The sequence below is a fragment of the Aotus nancymaae genome, unplaced genomic scaffold, assembly GCF_030222135.1.
Source record: "Aotus nancymaae isolate 86718 unplaced genomic scaffold, 86718_ANA_hifiasm-v0.15.2.pri h1tg000004l, whole genome shotgun sequence".
Taxonomy (NCBI): domain Eukaryota; kingdom Metazoa; phylum Chordata; class Mammalia; order Primates; family Aotidae; genus Aotus; species Aotus nancymaae.
The window spans coordinates 44,384,720-44,403,433 of record NW_026988415.1 but is presented as its reverse complement, the minus strand read 5'-3'; the positions used below and the strand labels follow the sequence as shown (position 1 = coordinate 44,403,433).

At 40.2% G+C, this 18,714-nt stretch overlaps 1 protein-coding gene across 7 annotated transcripts in view; it reads left to right on the top strand.

The window, feature by feature from the left end:
* Positions 1 to 18,714, top strand: part of LOC105706448 (ras-related protein Rab-40A-like) — a 136,183-nt gene that overhangs the window by 48,099 nt on the left and 69,370 nt on the right. For 6 of the 7 annotated variants that reach the window (XM_064362170.1, XM_064362175.1, XM_064362168.1 and 3 more), the window contains 3 exons: positions 7,553 to 7,695; positions 12,639 to 12,814; positions 16,162 to 16,240. The gene's annotated coding sequence lies outside the window, so the exon portion shown is untranslated. The remainder of the gene's footprint in view (positions 1 to 7,552; positions 7,696 to 12,638; positions 12,815 to 16,161; positions 16,241 to 18,714) is intronic. The other variant, XM_064362190.1, reaches the window with a different exon arrangement.

The window sequence follows — 18,714 nt, the reverse complement described above, 5'->3', positions numbered from 1 at the left end:
GTCTCTTGTGCCCAGAGAGAGGATTTCATTTCAACCATCTCCATTACCACCGTCATCATTATCACCAAGAGAGGTTGTTGACTGGGCATCCACAGAGGAGGGTAAAATGATCAGCCCTGGTGGTCCATCATCTACATAAGAGGTCACTGGGCATAGGCATTGTTTCTCTCACCTTTTTTCATTATTGTCCCTGTTTTGGGGGACTTTTAGACATGTTCTTCCTCACACATCTTTTCTGCCAAGAATGTAAAATTTTAATATCACAGGTAAAGTGGTAACTGTTTATGTACTGTGGTTCTTTGCAGGACCACAAACCATTGTAATGTCTAGCATCCTCCTTACAATCAAGAGCCAATTTTCAGCCCCTTGGGCATAATGTCGCCTCTGTTGACAATGCATGAAATACTGCGATGACAGCAAAGGCTGGACTACATTCCTGCCCCTTACTTGATGTGTGATGCTGAAATCCTTTCTTAGCCTCTGTCAGCTTGCCCTTAGTCATCTGTAAGAGGGGACTCACTATGCCTTCCTTACATAACTAGTCTATGGTGTAAATAAGAAATCCTGTACAGCATAGATGTCACCTAGTAGGACATCAACAAATGTTCATACTGACCCACTTTTCTACTCCCTCCTAGAGAAGTGATGACTGTTACCTAAGCCAAACAGCACAATTGCCATAGAGTCCACCTGGAAATACAGCAAGCAGTAAGAAGTTAAACCTACTCATACTTGCATTATGAATGAAGCTTTTGGGAACTGTTCCTGTGTTGCAGGAGGACTGTGCTGAGAGATCAGGGGAAAGGGAAGGAGATAATTAAAACATTTCCTTTAATCCCCTGTCATTTTCTGCCTCCTTATTTGATCTTCTAGATTGATATTAGAAAAGCAGTTTCTATTGAGCCCCCAAATGAAGAGAGAGTGCAGATGAAAAGGAGGCAGGACTCACAAGCCCTTGATCTTCATACCAGACCCATTAGCACCTACAGGACCTTGTACCGGGATTTAGTCTGCGCTATCAGCTTCTTCAAAGAGAGAGGTTGTTGAGTGAGTACTCACAAGGGCACAATACTCAAAACATGTAAAATTACAAATGTTTAAGTCCTAGAAGGTATAAAGAAGATAGCTGGGTGTCCCTTGGGGGAGTGTAAGAGTTAGAATGCCATTCCTGTTCCTTACTACATGATTCTGCAAAATTGATTTTATATCAGCAAGTTTAATATAGTAAACTTCAAAATGGGAATAATGATGATTTCTCCAAGAGTTACGAGAGAATAATGCAGAATATATGACTGCATGCTTTTAGCTATAAATATATAAATGACATCATAGAGTAAGTGCTCTTTTTAAAATTTTCGGGACTCCATGTTTGGATCCCCTTCCACGAATACTTGCTTCGTGGAAGCCATCTTTCTCTCTCCTGAATTTTCCCTCTGAAGTCCCTTTCCACCAATACTCCCTTCGTAGAAGCCTGTCTTCCCCTCCTAAACTCCATCTCTATTCCCTTCCACTCAGTGTGGAAGCTGCTTTCCTCTCCTGGATTCCATCTCTCTGGATTCTCTCACTCAGTGTGAGAGTTACCTGTTTCTTTCTCCTTCTCCTGTTTCTCTCTCTCTCTAAAAAGAAAAAAAAATTTTTCATTATCTGAAAATAGTGTTACTTAGATATATCTAGTAAGGTGATTTGAGATTCCTTTAAATATGACTAATCATGCTATCTTGACCATCTTACATATATGCTGTCTAGACCTAAGAGTGCAGTGGGTGACAGGTGCCTTGCTTTCTTCTCTCATAGATATTGCAAATGTCTCTGCAAAGAGGTTGCACCAATTTGTCCTCCCTAGGCCACATATGGAGTTTTCATGGCCCTATATTTTACATTTTAAGAGGATACAGCATAAACACCAACTCACTGATTGAGTTTTCTTTTCAAGCACCATAATTATTCCAGGACATATTTGAGACATAAAGTGAGATCATTGTCTTGCATTTGGTAATTTAAATGTGAAATATGCCATTTATAGGAAAATAAAATAGGGAAAATGAAAAATAATCTAACATTCCAACAAAAGTATATCACATTAGCAAATAATAAAATAGTAAAACCCCATTATTTGTACAGATCTTGAAAAGTGAGTGTTCATAGCTTGTATTTCATGACAAATTAGTAAAGAGATTTTAAGATGAATTAGACAAAGGTTTAATATTCATGCTCTTTGAGGAAGCAGTCCCACTTGTGGGAACTTATACTCTAGTTAACAGCCTGAGAGGTCCCTGCCATCATCTGTCATGTGTTCCTACTGCTCAGTGCTGAGCTGACCATTTCCCTAATTGACTTGGTGCCTTGAGGACTCCCTGCCTCTGTTCCATCTATCCTTTTATCCAAAGAGAAAAATAGGACTCATGGCTAGGTGCCCAATTTCAATGGACCATATACTGATCAAACCCAAGGGTTGATATGGACCAGTGCTCAGATCCTTACTCCTGGAGGGACAAATAGATCTCTGGCCTTATCCATATCTGGGATAAATCTCTCTTCCTCTTCTTTCTCTGTGTCCTCAGAGGCCCTCCCTTTCCTACCAGATAAAAAGCAGCCCAATCTTTCCCTTAAGTTTAAGTTTTCCTAAAGAATGGAAGAAACTGGCTTCAGACATCTTTGGCTCCCACCCTGCCATAAACCTCCCCTAAGGCAAGGGGAAGGAACACCAAGTCTGGTTCCTTGCTAGAAATACAAGGAGGGTAAACACAGGGAGGACAGACATTAACTCCCTCAACAGTATGTGTCCAGATACAGTTGCCAAAGATCTGCCACCAGCACTTAAGGTGCCCAGGCTGCCAGCTACTATCCCTGGCTCTGTCAGTTTCTGTGGTGATCAAATCCTTTGCCATTCTACTTTGCCGTTGCTCACCTGTAAAAGGTGACCCACAATGCCTTCCTTAGAGAAGTTTTCTGTGGGATAAATGAGAAATCGCATACAGAGTAGATAGTACCTAGTAGAACTTCAACAAATGGTCATCCAGGCCCACCTTTTTCCTCCCTCCCAGAGAAGTGATGACTTCTCTGGGAGGGAGGAAAAAGCAGTATAACTGCCACAGAAATCACCTGGCAGTGGAGCAGGAAGATGGAGCATGTGCTCACACTTATATTATACATGAACCTTTGGGGCCATTTCTGTATTGCAGGCTGGTTTTCTGAGGTATTGGGATGAGGTGAGAAGATCATCAAACCAATCCCCTATCATTTTCTGCCCCCCTCATTTGATCTTCTACATTGATTTGGAAAAGCAGTTTCTATTGAGCCTCAAATGAAGAGAGAGTGCAGATGAAGAGGAGGCAGGAGTCACAAGCCCTTGACCCTCATACCAGACCCATTACCACCTATAGGACCTTGCACTGGGATTTCATCTGCATCATCAGCTCTTTCAAAGAGAGAGAGGTTGTTGAGTGAGTACCCACAAGGGCATAATCCTGGCAGCATAAAAAACTACAACTGTTTTAAGTCCTAGATGGTCATCATCTATAAAAGACCATGTGTTGTCCTTTGAGGAGAGTAAAAGTTACATCCTCAATCCTGATCATACTAGATGCCTCTGCAAAATTGATTTTCTATCATCATTGAGTCTGAATCGGTCATCTATAAACTGGAAATAAGGATGCCTTCCTCATAGACTTGTGAGAGAATTATGCAAAATATGTAATTGTACATTTTTGGCTACAAATATTTGTGCTATCATAGAGTAAGTGTCCCTTTGTGCCTTTTTCCCCCTGAAAATAGTGTTTCTGAGATTTCTCTAGTAATGTGACTTTGGGGCTGTTTAGATATTATGAACCCTGACCATTTTTATACCATTGCCCAGGCTGCTTGGTTCTATCCCTGACTCCATTAGTTTGTGTGGTGAGCAAACTCTTTGCTATCCAGCTCTGTGCTTAAGGAGCAAGTGTGTTGTAGTTCATATACATCCATGAAGACAGCATAATTGTACTCACTAGTAGGGTTGTCATGAGGATTAAATTCAGTCACTAAAATGAAGAACATGTAGCTGGACGCTCTAAACAATGTGTTCCATCGATATTAGTTGCCCTTCCTCTCTGGATCAGAAAACTAATGTGGTCCTAACCTGACCCTTCAGGTAGGACTCCTTCACTTGCATGTACATCAGAATTAGCTTGGAGAGCCTTTTTTAAACCTTTACAGAAACTCACTTGTTGTTGGAAATAGGACTTCTGTATCAAAGTTCATTCAAGTGATTAAGCCATAGTAATATGGGCCTCAGAAAGTAGATATTCCACTGGACACCGAAAGTGTTACGTGAAAGCCCATTTGCCCTTCGTTCTACTCGTACTAGGTATGACAAGCTTTCACCTTTACTGCCAATCTGATCACTCACTTCCTTAGACCTGCCCCTTGGAAGAGCTCTTTCAGATGATTGTTAACTTAGAGATTCACAGCTCTTTTTCCTCTGTGGTGTCTCCTGTTTCAAAAGCCCAACATGACAATATGGCATGCTTCTATAATGTTAACCTGCTGATAAAATGAGAGGACACAAAATAGCTTATTATGTGGAAATAGGATGCTGATTTTTATCCTTGACCCCAAACGTCATGAATGAGATGATGAGATGGCAAGTGACTGATGATGCTCTATTCTTCACAAGATGCCATCAGCTAGAGATGGAAATCCTAGTGTGGGCTCCTAGGGCTGCCTCTACTTCCCTCATTCCCTGAATTATTTTCTGTGGACTAAGATTTGTGCTCTGTTTGTGGCTCTGATGGTGTTGGTGTGTGTTTTCTGGGAAGTAGGAATGGGGAGGAATGCTAGGGAGGTGTCAGCTGTTAGGGAAGCCCTAAGAGGAGAGGATCCTTGTATAAGAGAGGAGTGAAAACCATGGCCCTAAGTCAGGTTAGTCAGGCATGCATGCTATGTCTAATAATAAGGGTGGCACACTTCCCCTCCTAAGAGGCACCTGAATTTCCTGTCAGGGAATGGCCCTGCCATGTTTGTGTGTCCTGGAAACTGATTTTTGACACTGTAAGGACAACATAAGTGTTGTTGTCTGAAGGCTGGGTGGTGGGGTGAGGGTGGGGGAAGATTGAATCCTCAGAGCAACTTTCAAGACTCTACTGATAGAGACAGAACAGCCTGCTCCGGCTGAGAGGAGGCCAGGAGAGACAACTGGGTGGGCAACAGGTACCTCTTAAAGCAGGAACCATACAGTGGTACATGAGGACTTGGACCATCAACTCTGGCTAAGTGAGATACTGGCCTGAGATGTTAGAGCACTTTTACATGCTTTCATGAGCTGGAGCTAGAACACAGGCCTGCTGATTCTCAGCTCTGTGTTATGAATTACAGGAAGCTGCCTTTTCAAAGGAAAGGCAGACTTGGTTCTCACCATCTTGGAGACACAGTTTCCTCATCTCAGAAAAGGGAGCTGACACCATTCCCTTTATATGGTGGTCCTGAAGACAGACTGCTGTCCTCTGTGTGTGGAAAACAAACTCTGCAAATATAAACCTATTTACATTAATGAGACAGACCCTGGGGTGACTGGAAAATGGAGGGCTCAGCTAATGGTGCAGTTTGCTCAGAGCACAGAGTGCTTGGCACACAGGGCTAGAATACGTAGGCTGGGTCCTTGGTAGGAGGTGTCTCTAGCAGGGAGAGAGGTGGGTTGCTTTTGAGGATGTTTTGAAGGTGTGATTATCTTTATCCACTTTCTTAATAGTGCCAGCATTACCTGGCAGTGCTCTTTTTTTTCAAGGGCTATATTTGTCTCTGAGCCTCTGTTGCTATGCAACAGTCTCCTCTGAGCTCAGAGCATGATTCAGCGATACTGGTCTGGGCTGCTGCGTCCAGAGTCATGGAGATGACATGACTGAGAGGGAGTGGGAGAAGGTCTGCGAAGCCAGTACAGAGGTGGAGTCTTGGGGTCTTGAATAGCCTTCTGTCGGGAGGGGCCATCTCTAGAGTGAAGACATGTCAGCCAACGCTGATGAGAGACAGAGCGAGTCTTAAAAGAGATGGATCAATGAACAAAACATATGGAATGGATATAAAATGTAGCTTATGCTTAGCTTTTTAATATACATAGGAATTTTCTGAACAGAACTGGCAACACATTCTCCAAACTGTTTCATGAATGACTCTAAAGAATAACATCTGTTTGATCATCCCAAAAATTAGGAGCTTTAATTTTTAAGAAGGGAAAATCAAAATGGAGATAGATGCCCTTTGCCCGTATTTGCAGCTCTAGAATTCTCAGATGGGGACTCAGCGAGAGTGGTAGGAGGGAGTAGGGACTTAAGCTTGATGGCTATCAGCCTGAGCTTCTGGAATTTTCCACACATTGTCAGCGATCCTTGTGTATTCATCACTATCTGGAATCTCTAAGCCCCAAGATGGGAAGGCCAGCACCTCTCTGAAGATGTAAAGAAAGCTGTACTTGGGAGTGTGTATTTGGCATGATAGAGTTTGAGCCCTAAATACACAAACACACACAATGTTGTGTTTCAGCCATAGACACACACACACATACAAGTACACTTTTTAAAATTTTGTATATTTGCAAGTACACACACCTACTATATCTAGGCAATTATTTCAAACTGCTTCTTCTCCCACGAGCAGTATGTTTTGTACATATTCCAAAAACAGTAGGTATATATGTGTTTTTGTCAAACCATGTACAATTTAAAATTATTACCTCAGGGGTTTTCTTGATTATCACATTTCAAAAAGTAAAGACTTATATTTGTAAAATGAAATATATATATATGTATATGTGTGTATATATATATATATGTATGTATGTATATAAACACACACGTAGAGAGAGAGTGAGAGAGGAAAGAGAAAGTGATAGAAATGTCACTTTCTATCTTCACTATAGTGAAGCACATTAACATATCTGTCTATTCACATAGCTATCATTTTTTGTGAATGCACTAGAAACCTACTCTCTTACCAAATTAACAATGTACATTATATTACTATTAACTATATTCATCATGCTGCACATTAGATCTTCAGGCTTATTTATCCTTTGTAGCTTTAATTTTATACCTTTGAACTACCTCTCCCCTCTCCCCCCACCACTTCTGGTAATGATATTTCTATGCTTCTATGAGCTTCACTATTCTAGTTTCTACATGTAAGTAAAATCATGCATAATTCTTTTCTGTGTCTAGCTTATTTTACTTAGCATAATGTCCGCAGGTTCATTCATGCTATCACAAATAGTAGGGTCTCCTTTTTAAAGGCCAAAATAATATTCCATTGTGTGTGTGTTTATGTGTGTGTGTGTACACACATACACATATATACATTTACAATACAATATTCCATTGTGTATATATATATCTATAAATTCCTTGATGTAAAATGGGGTAGTATTTCTATATATCCTATGCACATCCTCCCATATAATTTAAATCATCTCTAGATTACTTATGATACCTAATACAATGTAAGTCCTATGTAAATAGTTGTTATACTAAGTTGGTTTCAAAATTTGTGTTATTTTATTGTCATATTGTTTTTATTTTCTTTTCAGAATATATTTTCAGTCCGAGGTTGGTTGAATTCATGTATGCAGAATCCACAGATACAAAAGGCCAACTGTACTTATTTATTTAATTCTCACCACAACATGAGAAGGATCTACTGTTACCTGACTTTAGACACAAGGAAACTGAGGTACAACAAAGACAGAGTTAGCAAGTGGCAAGGCTTAGATTTGAACACAGGCTGTGTGGCTCCCAAGTAAATTCATCTATCCAGCATGTGCTGCTGCTTCTCAAATGATAAGAAAAATCTTACTTTTCATCAGGGCACAGCACAATGAAACAAATAAAACAAATTGAGGTTCCGTGTATTTTCTCTGTTAACTGGGCAGAATTTTAAAATATTGATAGTAATCTGTGTGGTTTTGAATTTTTGGGGAATTATGTCCAATAATACTATGGAGAATACTCCCCAATATCTCCTCTCCCTTCCTGTGCTGTAGGCATGTTCCTATTCTACAGTGAATGGCTTTTCTGTGGTTGGGGCAGAGAAGGTTCATGTTTTCCAGCCATTTTAACATTTTGTGTATTTGCAAGTACAATACATGTTTATTATAGATAAAAAAAGATTAAATAGAAAATAGAATAACAATACCCCAAAGCCTACTACCTAACAATAAACCCTTCTAATGTTTTTATCTGCATTATATTCTTCCAGAAGTTTCTTATGCAGGTATTTATATAGATATGCATGCATTTATATATTTATATATAAAAGATATCTCATTTTACATTTGGTTTTATAACTTTATTGCCTCACTGTAATGGGTTAAATTGTGTCCTCTCTGTTTGGAAATCTGTATATTAAAGCATTTCCCTTTGCTTTTGACCCTAAAACTACCTCGCATTCATGGATTTATCTCTTACCTCATCGGTGTAGGTTAGGTTGGGGTGTTCACAGTGTAGAGGGGTCCCTCCCTGAGAGCAGGGTGTTCATCCTTCATTACCCCAATCTGTACAGGCTTTCCAGACTACCTCCCAACTCTATTAGTCTCCAGGACACTGTGAACACAGCAGTCCAGACCCTGTGCCACTGCCCCTCTCCTCTGTCAGTCCCTCCTGCTGGCCCTGCCCCACCTTATGCCTTCCAGCCCCCAGCTATCAAGGGGCAGTAGAGCTACCTGGTGTTCCATCATATGGCTGCCCCAGAGTATTTTTTTTTACAGTCTTCTTTTGCACTTTTAAGTTTTTTCAGGCAGAATTTGAATCATTTGAATAATTCCATACAAGTTCATAAGCTGGGTTTTTAGGGAGGTATTGTATTTTTTGTTTTTTGCATATACTTCTTTGCAAAGAAGTTTGATAATGGAGGTGCATTAGTGCCACCTTGTAACAGAAGCCTGAACTGCAGCCCGAACTAGGGTAAGCTGGATGGTGAAAGGGAGGGACTGTGGCCCAAATTTACAAGATAGAACTTTCTGGAAGTTTGGGTATAAAAGGTGGCATACACTGGCAAAAAAAGATACTGAGGGCCTCTAAACAGGAAGTGCAGATTTTTAGTATGTTAAAGAGAAAGATGTATGTGAGAGGAACTAAAAGATCATTTTAATGATTATGCTTTGAGACTCGTGGTTAAATACCTAGAAGCCTATATAAGCAAAAATGGAATCAGACCATTTATGATTTTTGTAACCCACTTTTACTGTTATTGTGATCACCTTTCTGTGTAAATATATTTTTGTGATAACATGTGAAATAACCTTACAACAAAATTTTAGTTTCATTTTTTTAATGGCCTGGGTATCATCTCATCATGTGGATGCCCTAAAATTTATTTAATTGGTATCCTAATTATAAAAATTTAGTTCCCATACTATTTTTTTCTATTACAAACAGTAGTATACTTAACACTATGCTCATATAGATGCAAATATCTTTGTGAGCATTTGTTTGTAAGTTCCTGAACCTTTGAACAATAATATTCTTCAAAATACTATTACTAATTTATATTCCTTATATCACAGTATGAAAATAGATATTTTTCCACACATTAAAAATAATGTGAATCATTCATCTCATAAGCAAGAAATCATTTTTTATCATTATTTTTATTATAATTTGTTTTTGCTACCTTCTAGAATTCCATCCTATGGATGTGATATTATCAGTTTTACAGCTCTATGTTATTCAGAGTGTTCTGATAGTTCCTATTACTGACATTCTGTGGATGAAATCTTTTCAGAGTCTGTGTACTGCAAAAGATCACAGTTCTGGGCACAGTTCCTGTAGCTGTTTGTACTGGTGAGCAGAATGTATCCTCCTGGAGAATTCTGGTATTGTGATAACAAAACATGATTGTTGTATGAGAAAGTTTGTGTGTGCCAACAACTACGTTTCCCTCTTCCTTCTGGCCGTTTATGGCCTTATGTTCCATTTGGTCTCAAAATTCAGGCTCTGCAGTGAAGGAAGGGAATTATCAGGATGACAGACCTTACTGGATCCTCATCAACATCTTCCACTATGTCCTGAAGATACACTTTCTTTTTTTTTTTTTTTTTTGAGATGGAGTATCACACTGTTGTCCGGGCTGGAGTACAGTGGCACAATGTTGGCTCACTGCAATCTCCGCCTCCCAGGTTCACGGGATTCTCCTGCCTCAGCCTCCCGAGTAGCTGGGATTACAGGTGCACACCACTATACCTGACTAATTTTTTGTATTTTTACTAGAGATGGGGGTTTCACTATGTTGGCCAGACGGGTCTCAAACTCCTGACCTTGTGATCCTTCCAACTTGGCCTCCCAAAGTGCTAGGATTACAGGCGTGAGCCACTGCACCCAGTGAAGATAAACTTCTAAAAGAGAATTCTTGGTGCAAAGGGTGTGTACCTACGTAACCCTTTGCTAGGTATTGCCATACTGATACTCATAAAGGTAGTTCCATTTAGGCTCCCCAAGTAGAATCATGTGGCCACAGAGGAATGAAGAAACTAGTAATATTGACATCTAGTCACATAGGGCAGGCTCTGGACTTTGTCATGGATCAACTCTCAAGCCACTGCCGTAATTAATTGAAGGATGTGGAAGTGATCAGGAGTTATCAAATTTTGCACACAAGTAAAACTCAAGGTAGCATGAGGGGAAAGGGGACAGTCATTGCTTGAAGGAACACAGGAAAGGGTTAGCAGATTGGGATATAGCAACAGTTATATATATTCATGTTTATATGAAGCCAGTACATCAAAGCCTTTGTATGAAAATGTTTAGTAGTTACTGTGGTACAACAGAAGAACAGATCAATAGCATATTTTTTAACAGCTTTCTTGCAGCTAAACTTAGAGACAATACAATTTACACATTTAAAGGGTATAATTTGATGAATTTTATTAAATGTATAGAGTTGTTCAGCCATACCATAATCAAGTTTTAGACATTTCCATCACTCCAAAAAGTCCCATCATGCTTGAATGCAATAAATCCTTGCTCCCACCCCGAGCCTCAAACCACAGATATGCTGGGTGTCTCTGTGGATTTCTTTACTCCAGAAATTTCATGTAAATATAATCATATAATATTTGGTCTTTTGCATATGTCTTCTTTCACTTCACATATGTTTTGAAGGTTTATCTATATTGTGACATATCCATACTTCATTCCTTTTATTGGCAAAGAATAATCATAATATATCACATTTTAAACACATTCATCAATTAGTGAACATTTGGGTTGTTTCCAGTTTTGGGCTATTGCAAATAAGGTTGCTATATACATTTGTACACAATTTTTTATGTAGACGTGTTGATCTTGGGTGTGTACCTAGGAATGGAATCGCTGGGTCATATGAGAAAAAAAATTCAAACTTGTATTTATATTGGTATGGATTCATGTATACCTATGTTAAAGGCTTGGATATTTTATTGAACAAATGCATCACAATAGAAACTCCAACATCTTGGTATCTGTGGTGCAGACTGGAATATGAGTGCCAGGTAGATTTGAACACTCAGATTCCTGGCAGCCTCAGGGCACAAAGCTTTGATGAAATTTCGGGTTTTATTACTGAGTAGGCATTAACAACATAGTTACCCCGATTGCTTAACCTCTCCTAACTTCCTATAACCTGACCTAAACTATGGATTTCACAATAGGTTACTTGGATGAAGTTTAAGGTTAAATGATATACAACTTAGAGTATGATATGTTTACATTAGCTTTTAGAACATTAATACCATCTCTCACAGAAGAAATACCTGTTGTCTGACTGAGCCCCTGTCTGCCATCTTAAAAGACAGTCAGTTCACATGGTTCCCATACACAGGTCTCTTGGCCCTAGGGGCAGGATTTCACTTTCATCATCATTATCCTCATCATCACCAAGAGGGGTTGTTGAGTGAGCATCTATGAGGGAGTGTAAAATGACTAGTTCCTAAGCCTTGGTGGCTCATCATCCACAAAAGTCCCTGAGTTCATGCAATGTTTCTTAACTTTCTTTCATTACTGTGATCCAAAGGAGGCTTTTTAGACATTCATTTTTTTCCTCATTAGCTCCTTCCTGCCTGAAACATGAAATTTGTGCTATGTGGTTCATTGTGGTGCCACAAACCATTGTAATGTCTACCATCCCACTACCCTCCAGAATCAGTTTTCAGCCCCTTGGGGACAATACCTCCTATGTTGAGAATCCATGGACATTGTGATGAGGGCAAAAGCTATAACTTCATTCCTGTCTCTTACTTGATGTATGACGCTGGAATCCTTTCTTAGCCCCTGTCAGCCTGTTCTTGGTCATCTGTAAAAGGAACTCACGATGCCTTCCTCACAGAACTGTTCTGTGGGGTAAATGAGAAATCCTGTACAGAGTAGATGGCATCTAGTAGGACTTCAACAAATATTTGTCCTAGCCCACCTTTTCCTTCCCTCTCAGAGAAATGATGACTGTCACCTAATCCAAACAGCATGACTGCCACAAAGACCACCGGGAAATGGAGCAGGAAGGAGTAGAACATTATGAATGAAGCATTGCGGCCATTTCTGTGTTGCAGGATAACTTTGCTGAAGGATTGAGGGAGACTGAAAAAGCTCATTGAACTATTTTATTTAATTCCTTGTCATTTTCTGCTCCCTTGTTTGATCTTCTAGATTGATATTGGAAAAGCAGTCTCCCATTGAATCTCAAATGAAGAGAGAGTGAAGATGAAAAGGAAGTAGGATTCACAAGCCCTTGACCCTCATACTAGACCCATTACCACCAACAGGACCTTGCACTGGGATGTCATCTGCACCATCAGCTTCTTCAAAGAGAGAGAGGTTGTTGAGTGAGTACCCATAAGGGCACAATCCTAGCAACATATAAAACTACAAGTGTTTAAGTCTTAGATGGTGATCATCTATAAAGGGAGACCATGTGTTGTCCTTTGAGGAGAGTAAGAGTTACATCCTCAACCTCTGCAAAATTGATTTCTCCATCAGTGAGTCTGAGTTGGTCATCCCTAAACTGGAAATAATGATGCCTTCCTCATGGACTTGTGAGAGAATTACACAAGGCATACAATTGTTTGCAAACTTTTAGCTAAGTTAGTGCTGTCATCCAGCTTTTCATTCTCTAAAGATAGTATTTCTGAGATTTCTCTAATAAGATGACTTTGGGATTGTTTTTGATATGACTAGCCATGTTGTCGTGACCATGATTGTATACCTTTTCTGGTGAAACATGCGTGATTCTCTTTACATTCCATAATTAAGAGAGTAGCATCTGATGGAGGCCTCATTTTCTTTTCTCGTAGATGTTGCCAAATGTCTCTGCAAAGAGGTTTTACCAATTCATTCTTCCTCATTAGTGTATGATGTTCTTTTCACCTAAATTTTCCATTTAAATGGGATGTGGTATAAACACATACTATCAGTCATCAGGGTTTATTTCTAAACTCAATAATTATTCTATGATATATTCTGAGGCATAAATGTAAACTATGTCATTTATTTAAAAACGCGACAGAAAAAATGAAAAGGAATCTAACATTATAACGCCAGGATATCAGATCAGCAAATACTTAAAAAGTCTTGTGAAACTTATCATTTGTTCAGATCTGTAAAAGCAGGTGCTCTCTTCTCATAGTTGGTTGGGATGCATATTAATAAAAAGATTGTACAGTTCAATTAGACAGTACAGTACAGCAATGTTAAATTTTTATGCTTTTTGAGGAAACAGTTACACTTGTGTGAATTTAGCCTCCTGATACAGCAGGAAGAGCCTTGGCAGTCATTACTGATCTGTCCACATGGCTCAGGGGAGAGCTGCCCATTTTCCTAGCTGATTCAGAGCCTTTAAGTCCCCTCTTCCTGAGGCATTGTTTTACAATGTAGATTTTGTTATTATTTAGGATAGTGAGGCCACGGGATCAGGAGACAGCTGCCATTAAGGAGATGGTTTATTACTCAAAGTTCCCAAGAGGAGGCACTCTCCATTCCACGCAAGTCCATGCAGAGTACGCCAATTTAGGCAGGAGGCAGAGGGTGCAGGAGGTTAACATGGTAAAAGACTTTACTGTGGTTTTCCGTGATAAATGACAGACAAGGCAGGGTAAGTAGGCTTAGGACTGACTACTCAAAATAATTTCAGCAGGTTCTGGGATACAGGGACTGTCCTAAGTTGTCTGCAGTTGTTACTGGAAAGAAGTCCTGATCCAGACCCCAAGATAGGGTTCTTCAATCTCATTCAAGAAAGAATTTGAGATAAGTCCATAAAGTAAAGTGAAAGTAAGTTTATTAAGAAAGTAGGAGAATAAAAGAATGGCTACCCCATAGGCAGAGGAGCCCCTAGGGATGCTGGTTGCCCATTGTTATGGGTATTTCTTGATTATATGCTAAACAAGGGGGTGGATTGTTCATGAGTTTTCTAGGAAAGCTATGGGCAATTCCCAGAACTGAAGGTTTCTCCTCATTTTAGACCATATAGGGTAACTTCCTGATGTTTTCATGGCATTTGTAAACTGTCATGGTGCTGGCGAGAGTGTCTTTTAGCATGCTAATGCAATATAACTAGCATATAATGAGTAGTGAGGACAACCAGAGGTCACTTTCATAGCCATTTTGGTTTTGTTAGATTTTAGCCAGCTTCTTTACTTCGACTGTTTTATCAGCAAGGTCTTTATGACCTCCTGTCTCATCCTGTGACTAAGAATGCCTTGACCTTCTGGGAATACAGCCCAGTATGTCTTAGCCTTATTTTACTCAGCCCCTATTCAGAATAGAGTTTCTCTGGTTCAAATGCACCTGACAGAATCAGACTCTGGTATGATTAGGGAGGGTACTATTGGCCTGGAGTATAAGAGTCCAGTAGAGGAGATGTGAGTGTGTATGTGTAGGTGCTCTGGATTAGTTTGCATATAAAAGGTGTATTCCTTAAGTGAGTTCTTTGTTAGGACTAGGAATTAGCTAACCTTGGAAGGAGCAGTCCCTCCCCAGTTAGCAAGGCCTCAGATGCCAGAGCATCACGCATACAAGAAATAAGAAAGAAAAATACTTCTACTGTTATCTGTCCTTTGATCCAAACAGAAAAATCGGTCTCATGCTGGATACCCACTTTAGGTGGACCATCCAGGAATCACTGCAAGCTTTGATATGGAGCAGTCCCCATGTTCCTACTCCTAGAGGGACCTGTAGACCTCTGACCTCATCCCTGTCTGGGAGAAATCTCTTTTGCTCTTCCTTCTCTGTGTCCTCAGAGGTCCTCCATTTCCTACAAGATAATAAGCAGCCCAATACTTTCCTAAAATTTTCATAAAAGATGGAAGACATACTGACTTCATGTCTGAAGCTTCTGCTTCTAGCTGTGCTGCAAACCATTCCTGAGGCAAGGGGAAGGGACACCAAACTTGGATCCTTGCTGGAAATGCCACCAGCACCTCAGGGTGCCCACATTGACAGATTCTATTCCTGGCTCTGGCAGTAGGCGCGGTGAGCAATGTCTTTGCCATCCTTCTCTGGTAAGGAATATGTGCTTTGTAATCACATACATCTGTGAGGAGAAAATAGCAATACCTCACTTGTAGGGCTGTTGTGTGGATTGATTCCAACTAACGTGAAGAATGTAGCACTAGGCTTGGTTAAAAATCGGCTTCATAAATATTAGCTATCTTTCCTCTTTGGGGCCAAAAGTTCATATGACTTCTAACCTGTCCCCTCACCCAAGCTTCCTTAACCACATTGCAGGTCAGAATCACTTTGGGATCCCTTTCTAAACCCTCACCTGAAACTCCTTTGTTGGTGAAATAGGACTTCTGTATTGAAGGCCATTCAAGTTATGAAGTTGTAATAATGTATACACCTCAAAAAAATGTATACACCAGTTTGGCACCAACAATGTATCCAAGTGTTCATTATCCCTTTATTCCAGAAACACCAGGTATTACCAGCTTTTGTCTTTTTTTTCCACAATCTGATCTGCTTGTTTTTGCCAGACGTTTCCCATTGGAAGAATCATATCAGATGGTCATTAAACTTACTGATTCACAGGGTCATCCATACCTTAGACTTTCCAGATTTAAAACAAAACAGTATGACTAGTTGAATTTGAACTTCAGATAAACAAAATTATATATACTAAAACATTCAGATTTACCTAGATATACTCTATTTTATCTTTCTACCCTTCCCATGGAAGACTCTGTATTGAACCAAGGTGCTCTACACAGTAGCCCCAGCTGAGCTCCCAGCAGATGCCAGCATCAGTCATCATCCATGTGAGTAAGCTTTTATTCAGATGATTGCAGTTCCTGATAACAGACACCACATTGAGCAGAAATCACCCAGCTGAGCCTAGTCAACACAGAGAATCCTGACAGATAATAAATGGCTGTTGTTTGGGATGTTTTGTTAAGTAGAAATGAATATCCAAAACATGTTTTTGTTTTTGTTTTTTTTGAGATGGAGTCTCACTCTGTTGCCCAGGCTAGGGTACAGTGGTACTATCTATCTCAACTCACTGCAGCCTCTGCCTCTTGGGTTCAAGTGATTCTCCTGCCCCAGCCTCCCAAGTAGCTGAGACTACAGGTGCACACCACCATGCTCACTAATTTTTGTATTTTTAGTAGAGACAGGGTTTCACCATGTTGGCCAAGCTGGTCTTGAACTTCTGACCTCAGGTGATCCGCCTGCCTCAGCTTCCCAAAGTGCTGGGATTACAGGCATGAGCCACTGCACCTGGCCCAAAACATATGGATTTGGTGAACTTTCCCTCTTTTTCTGTAATCTATTATATTGGAATTTATAGAGATTCTCTTAGCCTTAAAGCCTTGATAGGACTTTGTTATAAATTTTGCCATAATCTGCGTAAGTTTATGGGTCAGTGTTGAATAATGAACATTTCCTCAATTCCTTCTTGAAGGAATTTCAAGGAAAAATTTCATAGTATATGATTTTCAACCCACTCTTAGAATTTAGAACCTAATTCCAATCCCCCTCCATAAAGGGAGCTTCCACTGCAATCACTCATTTTAAGGAATTCAGAGGCTGTTACTACAAACTACTCCCAAGCCATATGGAAAATTATATCTTCAGCAGGTTGCTTGATGAATATGCTATTGAGACAAGGGGTATCTATCTCTCATGAACTGTTTCTCAAAGAAGGTGTCCTGAAATACTTTCTCCTCCTACAGGGATAGCCCTTGGCAAGGTGTTTACTTTCCTTGGGCACACATAATCAGGGCTCCTTCAGGAGACAGCACGTGGTTAACTGTTCATTGCAGTCCTTGCCCTTTGTGACTGTCCCAATGCAGCAGTGCTGGATGGACTAATCTGTCCAGTTCTGGGGTTCATTCGTAGAAAGCCCATGTAGCAGTAAATCTAAGTTATATTCTCCAATATTACTTTTACGAGGAATAAAGTCAACGTATCGTACTTACTACTTTTCTGTGATTTTTTTAGTTGGTTTAGAGTTCAGACTAAGAAGGTATTTTAGGGGCTTCTTAAACACGAAAGCATTGTGAAGCAAGACCACAGAAATAGTTGAGGAGCAAGTGAGGCACAGAAGGGGAGTAGAGCTGTAGGCCTATTGTAAGACCCATCCCTGAGGACAGAGCAATCATTCTGATTGCCCCTGAAGGGCAGCTTACTATTTAAAGTTTTGAAGGGAGAGGACCTGGGTTGAATAACCTGCTTCTCCTTTCAAACTCATCAGTCAGTTAAGTCATTCCTGTAATAGAGGAGTGAGAGTGTAGAGACGCCACATGTGTTTTTTTCCCATGGATGTCTCTCTACATGGAAAAAGTATCAAAAATGTAGGATAAAAATTTTCTAGGATAACCCAATGTATTACTGAATTGACTAGATGTCTGCCTACCAAATGATATTATTATAGGCCTGCTTACATGAAATAAATTTGAGATTCCTTAAATGACATTTTATGGTATTTTAGATCATTTAGATCATTTTAGTCATAAATATGATTATAGACAGTCTAGTTTTCCGCCACAGATGACTAAGCACTTAGCATGATGTGTGACTTTTGCACATTCACTCTCAGAGGGCTAGCTCATCACTAAGAGCTCTGGGGTCCTCCTGGATCTCTGGATGCTGGTGATACTCCTCTATTGTTACTTTTAAACAAATTTTTGATCACTGGGACCTGCTTTCTGCTACCAAACCTGGCAGAGTTCCCCCAATTGCCTGGATCCCAGCCTAGTTCCTCTAGTGAGTATGCTTTCTCAGATGGTGGTCTAAAGTGTGAATGTATTTTGCTTTCAGCTATAGGCAAAGGAACTATGCAAAGGCATGTGAGGTATACAGGACAAGTCAGTGTATCACAGTTGCCATAGAAACCTGAAGTCATTATAGGGCTTCTGCATCTTTTAATAGAGCAGAAGACCTAGAAGAATATGGCTATGAGAGCAAGGTCCTGCCATCAGGTGTTTGGGACTCAGCTAGGGTGTGGGTGCCCCATGGTAGGGGCTGAACTGCCCTGGGGTTTGGGGAGTTGAAGGGATCCCAGAACCAAGTTGCGTCATTCTCACTTCGGGACTCAGTAGCCCGGCTCTCTCATGAATTAGAGAGATATAGGACTCTTCTCACCCCATTGAGTGTTGTGTATTGCTCCAGGGTGTCCTGGAGCTACTTTCCATGTAAAGGCCAGGCGTGGGAGGATGAGACTGGTAATGACTCTCTTTGACCTCAGCTTCTCCCTCTGTAAAATGGGGATAAGAATGCTCACATACAGGGT